Source organism: Hemicordylus capensis, chromosome 1 (genome assembly GCF_027244095.1).
Source record: "Hemicordylus capensis ecotype Gifberg chromosome 1, rHemCap1.1.pri, whole genome shotgun sequence".
Lineage (NCBI taxonomy): Eukaryota > Metazoa > Chordata > Lepidosauria > Squamata > Cordylidae > Hemicordylus > Hemicordylus capensis.
The window spans coordinates 321,987,308-322,001,043 of record NC_069657.1 but is presented as its reverse complement, the minus strand read 5'-3'; the positions used below and the strand labels follow the sequence as shown (position 1 = coordinate 322,001,043).

The window sequence follows — 13,736 nt, the reverse complement described above, 5'->3', positions numbered from 1 at the left end:
GTCCAGCAGCGCGGCATCCCAGGCGGCGCCATCGCAGCAGCCATTTGCTACCGACTCGAGATCCGCCCAGTGGTTTCAGTGGTTCTGCTATGGCGCCATGCCTGGTATGCGGGAGGCTCGACCTGCCAGGCCCCCCTCCAGTGCTGAGCAATGCGTTGCGCAGTACTTGGAGGAGCCTGTGGAGGGAGACGGCGTGGACTGCGCACAGTTCTGGGCGAGCCGCCGCCAAGTCTGGCCGGACCTGGCGGTGGTGGCTGTGCGCCTCCTCTCCTGCCCCCCAACCAGTGTCCAGAGCGAGCGGGTGTTTTCACGTGCCGGGGACGTGGTGACACCCTCTCGCTCCCGCTTGGACCCTGGTCTGGTGGAGCAGCTGGTCTTCCTTAAGGTGAACCTCCCCCTGTTGGGCTACCCCAAGCTGCAGTTTGAGACGGGCGAGTGATTACCGTGGGTTGCCCCATGGTTGGTCACCTGCCTGGCTCGAACTCTGTGCTTATCCCTACCCTCCCCCCTTCCACCTCTAGCTGAGCTGACGTGACAGATGCTGAGCCGTGCCAGCCAGTCGCAGCGTGTAGTGTGCCCACACAGAGATGCAGTTGTAGTAGTAGTTGTAGTGCTGCGACTGGCCAGATGTTTACAATGCCCACGCCCACCTAAAAAGAAACCCAATGCTGACCAGCACAGGCCCTTTATCTATCCACCTGTCAGCATTTGGGGACCTGGCGTGGGCACGGCACACCCCCCCAAAGTAGCACAGCCCACGGAGTACTAGACTTAGCGGCAGCGGCGGGTATACGTTCAAAAATGCAGTGTAGATATGTAAATACTGTATGTAAATAAACATGTAAATAATTTTTTCTTTAAAAACCCCATGTCAAAATCAAGCCTCAAAATTATGCAAAAGAAAGAAAAAAAGGTGACAAAGGGAGAACAAAATGATGAATGCCAAATGAATTGATTTTATTGAAAATGTCACCAGAAATCATGTGTGGGGGGCTTGGTTTACATGGAGAAGATGATTGGGTGATTTTTTGAAATGAAACGAATGAATTATTATCATCTTATGTTCATCTTGATTGTGGTCACTGTTGATGTTGGCTGATGGCAAAAAACCCAAAACCATCAGAATAGCAATGAACTGGCTGCCAACACAACATATTGATTGATAACTGTGCAGGGGGGGAATTGGGTCTGTGTGTGTGTGTGTGGTGCAGGCTCAGTCTGTCTCTTCCTGTTGTGTGTCTGTCTGTCTGTCTGTCTGTGTGAATGGATGCCTAGCACTGTCTCTGTGTGTGGATGCTTTCTGTGTGTAGTGTGGTGTGTGTCTGTCTACATGTTTTTTTTCCTCCCCCCCATGCCTCCCTCCATCCTTCCCCTCTCATCCTCTCCCCTTCCTCTTCACCACCTTCCATCCTCCCTCCCTTCCAGCCCACCACCGCCTCACCTGCCCCCAACCCCGGTCTGGCAGATGATGAGAGTCTGGTCTCTCCCACCGAAGCACACACGTGAGCACGTGTGTGCACAAATATGTGGCTGACCAACTCTGAGCCGGACCCTCCCCCCTTCAATCCCCTCTACATCCCTCTCCCCCTCCCCTTTCCTCCCCCCTGCCTCCCAGCCTCCCTCCCTGCCTCCCTCCCCCCTCCTAGCTAGCAGCGCACACATACACACACAAAACACCTGTGGTGGCAAACACCACCAGCACACATGCACTCACACTGGTGCCACCACCTCTGCCTTGGGCCTCTGTGTCCTTGAGCAGATATGTGGTGGTGGACCAGAGAAGCATTTCTTTCCAGCAAGGCAAAAGGCATGCACTCACTGCACACACACACACACACACACGAAGAGGTGAAGACGAGAAGAGGCAACTTCTAGAACCAGCAGCAGCAGGTGAGTGTCGTGTAATTGTGTTGCTTCCCAAGGCCACTGCCCATGCTCAATGCTCAGTCTGCTGAAACTAAAGAACTAGCTACAATCACCCTTCCTCACATGCAGCTCAGCTCAGCTCAGCTCAGCTGCACAGCACACTGACTAACTAGACACTACAGCTGGTGGTAGAAAAAACAGAAGTCTAGATTCTAGAAGATGTCCTGGTGGATTTTAAACTTTCAAATCTGTGCTAGGATTGCCTCGCCCGCCTCCTCCTCCTCCTCCTCCTCCTCCTCCTGCCTGTAATTGTGCCCTCTCCCCTTGCAGTTGCGCCGTCGTGATGGGTTGGTGATGTGCGTGCGCCGTCTACTTGTTAGCTCTCTCCTCCTCATGTTGGCTGGGCTTGCCAGGCACTGGCTGGCAGCAGCTGTTGGCTGTGTGCTAGGCTCAGGCTGTGGCGCGCGTGACTGGACTGGGAATGTTATTGTAGCGGCAACACTGGTTGTGGTGGTAGCAGTAGTAGCTGTTGTTGTTGCTGGGCTGGTGGCTGCTGGCCTGTGCTGACTCTGCGCACTTGGTCTGGTCTGGTCTGGTCATTGGGATGCAGATGTAGGGTGTGTGTGCATCATCCATGGGGAGCATCAGAGCAGAGCAGAGCAGGTTGGCTGGCTTCTGTCTGTCGGGCCTAGTCAGTGGCAGGCACTGAGTGAGGCGGTGGTTCCTTTGGGCATCACGTCACCCATCATGCAGAGCGGCAGGTCTGCTGCTCTGCTGCTCCGCCTCCTGCTTCTTCTCTGTGTGTGCTGCTCTTGTGCTTAGTGTGCTGCTCCGCTGCTGCTGCTGTGCTGGCAGGCAGCACAGCAGTGGCCTTTTTGTTAGATCAGAGAGTGGGTGTTGTCTCTCTGAGTGTCCTCCTCTTACTTGCTTGGATAGGAGTGGTGGTAGTAGGTAGGCATTAAGATGGACTGACTAGGTGTTACGTGTTAGGGCGCCCAGAGAGAGGGGCCAAAAAGATGGGGTGGCAATTGTTGGGTTGCTCCTAGTATTATTGGTGAATTTCTGAAGAAATTTTTTTTTTCCATTGGCTAGAATGGGGGTTCGGGGCTGCCCCAGACCCGCCTCTGTGGGGTGGCAGCACCACCAAAGTGGGTCCGGGGCCATGGCAAAAATGCCCTCAGTCCCTCCCAGCAATCCCCGTAGAGATAGGAGTGATGGTTCTGTTGTTTTTCTGAGGTGTTCTGAGTGAGTGTGGATTCTGTGATAGCAAATGAGAGTGGATTCATGGTGTCTCATTGGAAATCTCATAAGCTATCATAGAATCTACACTCAGAATACCTCAGAAAAACAACAGAACCATCACTCCTATCTCTACGGGGATTGCTGGGAGGGACTGAGGGCATTTTTGCCATGGCCCCGGACCCACTTTGGGGGTGCTGCCACCCCACAGAGGTGGGTCTGGGGCAGCCCCGAACCCCCATTCTAGCCAATGGGAAAAAAAATTTTCTTCAGAAATTCACCAATAATACTAGGAGCCACCAATTGCCTTGGGATTTTTGGGGTGGAGGACACCCATGGGTGGCTACCACCCACCCCAGCTTTTTTGCCCCTAAGGGCTCCACATTGTGAGTTATGGGCAAAAATTTATTTTTTGAAAAAAATTTGTAAAAAATCAGAGGAAGGTCCAATCGACTTGAAATTTGGGTGGCAGGTAGAACACAATGTCCCCTTCAAAACCAGCCACTTTTTTGTGATCCGAACCGGTTCGGTTCGGATCCGAACCGGTTCGAAACCGAACCGGACCGGGGGGGTGGTCTGGCAAAACCAAAACCGAACCACCCCGGTCCGGTCCGGACCCGGTTCGGACCCGAACCGAACCGGGAGAACCGGTTTTATGCACATCCCTAGGCTGCAGCTTGGCCAAAATGCGGCAGCAATGCTGCAGCCACGACCAAGAAGGGTGAGGGGGATGGAAGCAACAGGATGGAGGAGGAGGAGGAGCAGTGCAGCTCAGGTGAGGGTGGGAAGATCTCTGAGGTGAGGGGAGCAGTCAAGTACTAAGGCGCAGATGCTCGAGAGAGTGCAAGAGTTCCATCATTGAAGTGGAGAGAAATAATGGTGGTGGTCAGGATGCAGAGGTGGAGGGCCGGCAGGCGAAGCCCTTCCAGCCAGAAGAGGTGGGTGGACAGCGTGTGAAGTCCCGCCGGCCAGGAAGAGGGGTGGTGGTGGTGGGGAGAAATAATGGCGGCGGCGAGGAGGTGGGCAGACAGCAGGCAAAGCCCTACCAGCCGTGAAGAGAAGATGGGAGGCAGCAGCGGGATGGCCTGGCCCTGGCCTGCCCAATGGGGAGAGAACTGCGGGGGGAGAAAGCTGCGGGGGAGAGTGAGCAAGCGAGCTGCGAGGGGAGAGCGAGCTGCGGTGGAAGAGTGAGAGCGCTGCTGGGGGAGCAAGCGAGCAAGCTACGGGGAGAGCGAGCTGTGGGGGGAGAGCGAGCGGGTGAGCTGCAGGGGAGAGCGAGCAAGCTGTGGGGGAGAGAGAGTGTGAGCAAGCTGCGGGGGAGAGCGAGCAAGCGAGCTGCAGGGGGAGAGTGAGCGAGCTGCAGGGGAAGAGCGAGCTAGCTGCGGGGGGGAGAGCCGAGCGAGCGAGCAGCGGGTGGGGGAGAGCAAGCGAGAGTGTTGTGGGAGGATGCCACAGGCTCAGTGCACAACAGGCTCAGTGCACAACTACAGATGCTCTGTGTGGGGTCAGCTAGTTATTTATTTATTTATTATTTATTCGATTTCTATACCAACCTTCCAAAAAATTGCTCAGGGTAGTTTAAACAGAGAGATACTAAATAAATAAGTATAACAATCAAATATCCCAGTATATAAAAACTGAATAAATAAATAAATAAATTATGGGAGTTCCGGGGGTGTCCCAGCCCCCAAATATCCATGTTGCTGGGAGCAGCCGGCAATCTGCCCAGCAATGGCAAGGAGATCTGTGCGTGAGGTAAGCATTTCAAGGGTTCCTCCCCTCACCCCTTTTGAGCCCTCTCTCCCGATCGTGAGAAAGGGCTGTGTTCAGCAGAATCATTGCTTCCTCTCTTTTCCTTGGCAATCTTTCAGTATTTTAAAACTGATGTGGGGCAGAATGTTGACAATCTTCCTTTATTTGGGATTGGTTTTCAACTTGTTTCAGTAAATCCTCAGGTTCCTTGGATGATCAGGAATTCTTCAATAAGAAGGCCAATAACTAAGGACAAGCCTCTCCTGACAGTCAGCTTGGCCACAGCTATCTACCTCCCCTGTTGCATGGTGAGTGGACACTTTCTAGGATATATTCATGTGGAGTTATGACAAAGCGCATTGGGCATGGGCAGCTTCCCATGGAAATGGAGTTTTGTTTGCTAGAACACTTTCCATAATCCTTTGCAATGTGCAGGGGTTCCTTGGAGAAGAAGTTGATGGGGAAAGTGTTCCCTGTAGAAAGTTTGAAAATCTCTGATCCTAGGTCAAACCCAATTCCTTCTTCATGACTTGCTTCCTAGAAGGATTTATCAAAATCAAATTAAAAGTTTTAAATCAAAACAAAAATCACAAAAAATGAGTTGTAAAGTACCTTGAATACCAAGGCAGAAAGGGGGTATATAAATCTCTATCTATCTATCTATCTATCTATCTATCTATCTATCTATCTATCTATCTATCTATCTATCATTGAATGTCCATCTGTCTGTTCCCTATACATTCCCACACCCTTTGAGCTATCAGGACCAAACTTTGCAAAGTGACTTCCTATGACCCTACGAATAATATAGGGGTCCCAGGAACCCAGACAACCACCCCTCAAAGACAGATGAGTGGATATAGAGTGGGTCATCATATCTATTTTGTTTTCTTTATGATTCAATTATAGAAGAAGATATATAGATGGTGCGTGTTGCGATTTCAGAGGCTATGTGTTATTGATCTGCAACTGTTTTTGTCATAAACAGTTGAAAGAAGTCACTCAGCATATGTTTGTGGTGGGAATAAAACATCTAATCTATAGAAAAGCAGTTTTAAGAGGAAGTTTTTCTAGGACGGCAACATTTCACCAGAAAATGACAGATGCCTCTTTGGTTCATAAATGACACACATACCGCACAGCAATCTGTCAGGCATTTGCTGAAATTAGAAGGTAAGTATGCTTTATTAAGGATTCAAGCTCATCTTGAATGTTCTTACAAGTTAAAATGGTTACAATTTATGCATTACAGCTCTGTAATGACTTTCTCATTTATGCATTTCAGCTCTGTAAGCGACTTTCTCTTGAAGCAATAAGCTTGAGAATGAACGCATTTTATGACCAAATAAAGAACTTCGAAGCATAAAATATATAAGAATAATTTAAAATATATAAAAGTAATTTTAAATTTATTTGTTTGACTTTTAGATTTTTTAAAATGCCACCAAAAAAAGTCTATTGGAAAAAAATCAATCCTAAATCCAAGAAAGTGAAATTGTTAAGAAAAGCTGAGACCCCCCTCAATAGCATGAGGCCCAACTTGATAACATCCAGATAAGACAAGCCAAATCAAGGGTGCGGAAACCACTGAACAATGTGAGGCCTGACTTGAATACGATCAAATAAGACATGCTGAATTTAGGGAAAGATTTATACAGTCTGATTTGAAACTGGTGGCATTTGGTTATAATCCAAGTTTCAATTACCAATTTCACCCAAGAGTTTTGACTGGGAAAATGGATGCATTATGTGATCATTGTGGAGCAATGACATTTAAAACGGATGCACCTGGAAAGTGGTATTCAAATGGAAAAGTTAAACTACTGCCTTTAATTCAACCTCGCCTTTCTTATATGTCAGGAACTACTCCAGAACTGAAACATTTCCAGAAAAACATATGGAGATACAATTCATGCTTCCAAATGCCATCTTTTGGTAGGTACAACCACAAGAGTGGAAGAAACTGGCTACAGGCCTACTTTTAAAGTGCAAGGCCAAGTTTATCACCAATCTGGATAATTTCTTCCCCTGTCGAATGAGAATGCAATCTTTTCCCAACAGGATTAATCCCCAAATTACTGGCAGTAGAACCACAAGCATCCTGGTGCAAGGAAATAACGCATAAGCTTTCCTGCTGTGGATTATCTCCCGCCTTTTTGTTGGAGGCTGGTGTGACTACAGCTCGCAAATTGGTGCAGCAAAGACTGGTCGATATAGAAATACAAAATGAGAAGGCTCTTTTACCACAATTTTACAAATCTTTACAGCTTAAGACAGATTTAAGCCCAGCTACTTATTTGTTTATTATTACTCAATGTAATCATAGATGGGCTTTCTCTAGGGCGAGGTTTAATGCTTTCCCATCAGCACTTTTATACGGGAAATACAACAAATTGCCCTACGAAAAGTGCATATGTCCTTGCGGCCAGGAGATTGAGTCAATGGCCCATATTCTATTAAAGTATAAAATACAGCCTGCTGGCTATCGATGACAGTGTCATAGGAAGCTGCCATATACTGAGTCAGATCATTGGTCTATCTAGCTCAGTATTTTATCCAACTGAGTTCCTCAACTCTTTGGTACCACCTGGTATGCTGCAGCCCAACTTAATTTTAAAAATTGGAAATTGGAGCCCCGATAATGTTACTGCATAATCTTGACTCACCTAAATTGTGTCATGGAACCAGACTATGTGTGAAGAACCTCATGCCAAACATTATAGAAGCAACAATATTAACAGGCCATGCCAAAGGTTAACCAGAGGTTCCTGATACCCACTGACATGCCTTTCGATTTCAAGCGACTGCAATATCCTGTGCGAATTGCATTTGCTGTGACTATAAACAAGGCTCAAGGAGAGTCACTTGAAATAGCAGGCATTAACTTAGAAAATCCATGCTTTTCACATGGACAACTAAATGTTGCTTGCTCCAGAGTGGGCACACCAAGAAATTTATTCATTTTTGCACCTGACAGCAAAACCAAAAATGTTGTTTATCAACAAGCATTGGAATAATAACCATGTTGCCATATTAAATATAACAATAATAAGTAAATATGAAACAATGTAATAAATTATATGAATTTTAACTTATGTGAATTAAAAGAAAAACATTATGAATTAATCATAATATCGTAGTTTGATTTTTAAATTTCAAGAAATCAGTATGCCCTAAGTTTCTATAAACTGTTGTTATAAGTCTGAGCAATGCTGAGTACCTAAAGCAAGTGTAATAATAAATGAAAATATTTTCTTTATAGGATTTCCTGTACAAACTATTCTGTGCAATATCCTGTTCAGGTTAAACTATCTAATGCCAAATGGCAAAAGCTACAATGAGAAAGAGGTTTAGGACACCAGTGATGTATGCTGATATGATTAATTATTCAGAGTCAATGAAGTATGACAAACAGGGGCGTAGCAAGGTTGGAGGGGGCCCAGAAACAAGATTTTAAAATGCCCCCCCCACTCTGCACTGAAGCGCAGCTCATGAAGTAAAGAAATCTTAAATGAGGCGGAATAGTGGTAACAATAAAACATCAGCCTAAATTATGTTTTAAAAGGTTATGTAAATTGTGGACGATGCAAGTCAGTTAATGGTACTAGAGAAGCTGCCATATACTGAGTCAGACCATTGGTCTATCTAGCTCAGTATTGTCTTCACAGACTGGCAGCGGCTGCTCCAAGGTTGCAGGCAGGAATCTCTCTCAGCCCTATTTTGGAGAAGCCAGGGAGGAAACTTGAAACCTTCTGCTCTTCCCAGAGCGGCTCCATCTCCTGAGGGAAATAGCTTCCAGTGCTCACATTTCTAGTGTCCCATTCAAATGCAACCAGGGTGGACCCTGCTTATTAAAGGGGTCAATATAGGACTTGTCAATAGACTTGTATGTTGTGGCATCTCCAGGCAGCTGATTCTGTATTTGGAGATTAAGCTCAGTATTCACAAACCCTGATTCTCTCTACATAGTGCCAATCTGAATATGTGTACAGTGACTTATATTAATTTTTTTTAAAAAAATTTACCTATAGCCCCTTTGGGGGGCTTCCTAAAGGCTGTGAGGTGGGGGGTCTGCAAAGGTCCCCCAACCCCCCACTGGCCTCTAGGGCCTCACAGGGACCATTTGAGCATGTGCGGTGGCCATTTTGTTTTTGGCGGCCATTTTTAAAAAAACAATTATTATTTTTAGAAATGGCACCCCCCTTCAAGTGGCACCCGGGGCACGTGCCCTGCCTGCCCCACCATAGGTATGCCCCTGCGGGGTGGGAGAGTGAGTGACAGGCTGGGGGGCGGGACTTCTGACCCACTTCTAGCCCTGTAAGTGTTCTCAACGGCATTCTTTTTCAATGCTTGAATAGGGCTCATGTGGGTAAGCTACTTCCAGATCCTTTAAAACTTTAAAGAATAGCCTAAACACTTTAAATTGAGTGACGCTGCATTGACAGCAATTGATATATTTCCCCCTGCAGAAGTTGTGCTGCCATACAACAGATATTGTTGTGCTTTATGTAAATGTAGGTATTTTTATACATGTGCTTGGAGGACTGTTGAATGAAATATTTAGGCATAGAGATTTTTAAGGTACTTTGAATTAGGATAGTAGCAAATGGCTTTTTGCAGCTACCTTCCTTTTAGATTTCAAACAGCTGTACTGGCTTTCTGGCTATCATTCAATATTTGTAAAACTTCTAGCAATACAACTTCCTAAACGTTCTCCAAGTGTGATGTGAATACTATGAGAAATAATGTAACTAAATGCCTAATCTTTCTGAAAATAGATTTATAGCACAATCCTATGTACATCTACTCAGAAGTAAGTCCTACTGAGTTCAGTGGGACTTACTCCCAGTTAAGTGTGTCTAGGATTGTAGCCTTATTCACACAGGTGTCCCAGATCAAACATCTTCTTTCAGGAATTTAAATTATAAGATTGCAGAAACTCAGTCTAAAAATGAGAAAAGATAGCTCCCATTTGTAGTTTTGTGCCTGCAATAATTTTGCCCTTGGTTGTAGGAGTCAATCATATTGCCACACTCCTTCAGTGGTATTCAGATGGCCATTGAGCCAAGTCTGATGGAAGGAGACTGTGCTGGTTGCCTAGCAACTATGAGATGTGCTCATCAACCACTAGGGATGTGCATGAAACTGATCTTGTGTTTTGTTTCGAGCTCGACAAAAGGCAGACAGCCAGAACGTTTTGTTGAAATAGCGGTTGACCCGGTTGTTTTGATGAAACAAAACTCGAAAGGTTTCATGTATTTCAGCCATAGGGGAAAATGGGGAAACTCAAAGTACCCCATTGTTCCCCATGGATAGCTTCTAGGGACACCAAAGTGGGTTGATTGGTAAGGCATGATGGGTGCTACCTTCCACCCAATCTACAAAAGAAATAGCCAAGCAGGTGATTTTCAACATATTTTAAACCTTTCTCCAAAACCCCTATAAGATCAGAAGCCAATGCCAGAAAATCAATAAGCAAGGGGAAAACAGGCCTCCAAAACGGTGCTTGAAACATCCAAATATTTTGACTTGAAACAGGCCCTTTATTTAAAGCAGGGATTCTCAACGTGTGGGTCCCCAGATGTAATTGGACTTCAACTCCTATAATTCCCAACCAAAGGACACTGGGGCTGGGGATTATGGGAGTTGAAGTCCAGTTACATCTGGGGACCCACACGTTGAGAAACCCTGATTTAAAGAGTGTTTTGTTTCAAGCTCGAAGCACTTGGAACGGCCAAGTTGAGTTGAAACGTTTCAACGTCGAAACGTTTTGCACATCCCTATCAACCACCTGGAAGTGGCTGTGCTATGGTTGGAGCTTGTGCTATGGTTTGAGAAGTTGCCTCAGTATATTTCCTGCTAATGCCCTCTGGCAAAATGACCAGACAGCTGGGGGTGAATCAAGATGCTAGTAAGGTTTAACTGGGGCTCATCTGTGCTAGCAGAACCTGAAAGCTGGCTACATAGCACCCTTTGGCAGATCCATTACCCTTGTGTCTGTGTCCCATTTATTTAGTGGCGAGCCAACCCTCTCTTGGAAGCAATTACTGTGTTTTCAGGTCTAAGCAGAAGTAAAAACCTGGCAAGGAAAAGTTTATATATAGGATACTTGACAACTGTGTGGGCAAGCAGATTGAAAACAGATGGTAAATTAAATATTTTAATTTTTCATTTCCTGTTCCATGCTAAACATTTGAAATAAAGTCGTAATCGTTCAAATGAAAACAAATGTGTGTTTTGTCTGGCAAAGAAGGTGAACTAATTGAACTCTCAAAATCTGATTCTGCTATTATTGAAATTAACAACAAAATAATGGTGGTGCCTGTGAGAGCAGAATGATATACAGCCGAAGGAGTTATCTGGCAGCTAACTGAGAAAAGAGGCACCTTTTAAAAGTGGTGATTCTCTTCATTGAGCAGGGGGAGAGCAACTGGCCCTATCCAGCCCCAGGACAGCACTGAAGGATTTCCAGTGGCTGTTGCTGGTGTCTACTCTGTGTTTCTTTTTCTTTTTAGATTGTTAGCCCTTTGGGGACAGGGAGCCATTCTATGTATGTATTTATGTATTTATTTATTTATATCTATGTAAACTGCTTTGGGAACTTGTGTTGAAAAAGTGGTATATAAATATTCATCATTGTCACAGTGTACTGTATATCCACAAAATATCTCTCTACATGTTGGTGTTTTTGTAATAAGGAATGGAACTGATTTTTAAAAAGCTTTGTTGCTAAACTGTACTGACTCTTTCTCTTTTCATCCCTCTTAGCCTAATGTGTGTGTGTGTGTGTGTGTGTGTGTGTGTGTGTGTGTGTGTGTGTGTGTGTATACGTACATGCCAAAGGTCACCAATGTCATAGATACTTCTATGTCCTAATCTGGCTTCAGGGGGTGGCTACCTAGAGTTACTATGTAGTGTCAGATGCACAGCAGATTCCCACCTTATACTGAACAGCTATTCAGGTTCAGCCTGTGCTAGTTCTTTACTGGCCTGTTCTCTAGCTGGCAATAACCTTTACAACCCTTTTTTCCCCCTGGCAGGGTTTCTGTGCACCTCCTCCCACTGGGCACCTGTGGACTGCTTGAGATATCAAATCTCCACCATGCCAATGAGTGTTGAGGAAAGCCTTGCCAAGTGACAGTGTGGCCTGTATACCAGCAGCAGTCCAGAACAAGGCTAACATCCAAGGGGGAAGGGAAGGTTCTAATATCCTACCTGCCCACTCTGGTGTCCACTCTAATTCCACAAAGGGGGCTGAATTATGTACAGAGCATGTATGTATGAGCAGCGGAAATTATTCAGCCAGCAGAGATATTGAGCTTGCTCTTCTTATTCTTTTCTCATCAGTTGTGCACCATGGATAAACTGAGATAGTAATCACTGGGAGAAATCTTCATCCCTGAGCAGGCGAAAGTGATTGTAGAATATTTATTTTAATGGCCTGGCCAAATCTCTTGCTTGTGTTTGCGGCCCATTAATTGCTGCTTTTCTATTCTGCACTATTCCTTTTCTACAGAGGTTTTGTTTTGTACTGTATTATACTCAGATAGTGTGAAAGTGATGCTTATTGCCCTCAGGGCATCTAAACAACCTGATGAAAGGCTCTGATAGTTTTTTACATTTCATGGGAATACTTCTAAACCTTACTTTTGAAGTAAAAAAAGCTCTGCTTTCCAAACTTGGCTTGTAACTAAAGTTACAAGCTAAAGTTAAAGGCATTTAGGCTCCTTCCATGCACCCATGCAGGGGTGCTGTTAGGCACAGACTTAGGGGCACAGGTCCATGTTGTGCCCACACTCCTAGAGGGCCCTATGATTTTCCCCAAGGGAAAAGAGGATACCTTTTTTATTTCTGGAATGGCTTGGCCTAGAGTTCTGAAATTTGGCACAGATGTAGGAAAGGTTATCAGGATCCTGTGTATTTATTTTGAAGCAGATTATTCTGCTTCAAAAAAAAGTCCTATAAAGTGCTTGTTTCATGGCAGAAAATTACAAAAACTTCTGGAACTGAACCTGCCCCCTCCCTGGACCATCATTCCACCCCCATATGAAGGACTCTAACCTTTGCCTTCATTAAAAAATGTGCTACATCCCCCCCACCCCGCTTTTGCCCAATCCAGAATGGATTTACATTTCCAGAATGGCTGGGCTTAGAGTTCTGAAACTGTACACACAGGCCCAACTAGTCCAGCAAACTCTTTCACACAGTGGCCCACCAGATGCCGCTGGAAACCCACAGGCAGGAGTTGAGGACATACCCTCTCTCCTGCTGTTACTCTCCTGCAACTGGTATTCAGAGGCATCCTGCCTTTGAGGCTGAAGGTAGCCTATAGCCCTCTGACTAGTAGCCGTTGATAGACCTCTCCTACATGAAGTTATCCAAACCCCTCTTATAGGCATCCAGGCTGTTGGCTGTCACCACATCTTGTGGCAGAGAATTCCACAAGTTGATGATGGTTGTGTGAAAAAGTACCTCTGTTTGTTGGTCCAACATTTCCTGGTAATTTCATGGGCTGACCCCTGGTTCTAGTGTTATGTGAGAGGGAGAAGAATTTCTCTCTGTCCGCTTTCTCCACACCATACATGATTTTATAGACCTCTATCATGTCTCCCCGCAGTAATCTTTTTTCTAAACTAAATATTTATTTATCAAATTTGTACACCGCCCCAAACTTTCATCTCCGGGCGGTTAACAATAACATAAAACAAGTTAAAAACATTTACAAAAATTTAAAATAATTTAACAATTTAAAAATAAACCAGAGATTAAATCCTAAAAAATTTAGGAAGCTGAGAAAGCTTGGGCGTTTTCAGGTGTTTTTTGAAAATTGTCAGTGATGGGGAGCATCGTATTTCAGCAGTGAACGCATTCCACAATCT

At 45.4% G+C, this 13,736-nt stretch overlaps 1 long non-coding RNA gene across 1 annotated transcript; it reads left to right on the top strand.

Moving 5' to 3' along the window:
• The first annotated feature begins 1,676 nt into the window (after positions 1-1,676).
• LOC128341273 (uncharacterized) lies at positions 1,677-10,450 on the top strand. The gene is made up of 4 exons (XR_008314297.1): positions 1,677-1,890; positions 5,050-5,165; positions 5,846-6,030; positions 6,286-10,450. It is a non-coding gene; the product is annotated as an uncharacterized LOC128341273 (long non-coding RNA).
• Positions 10,451-13,736: the final 3,286 nt, after the last annotated feature.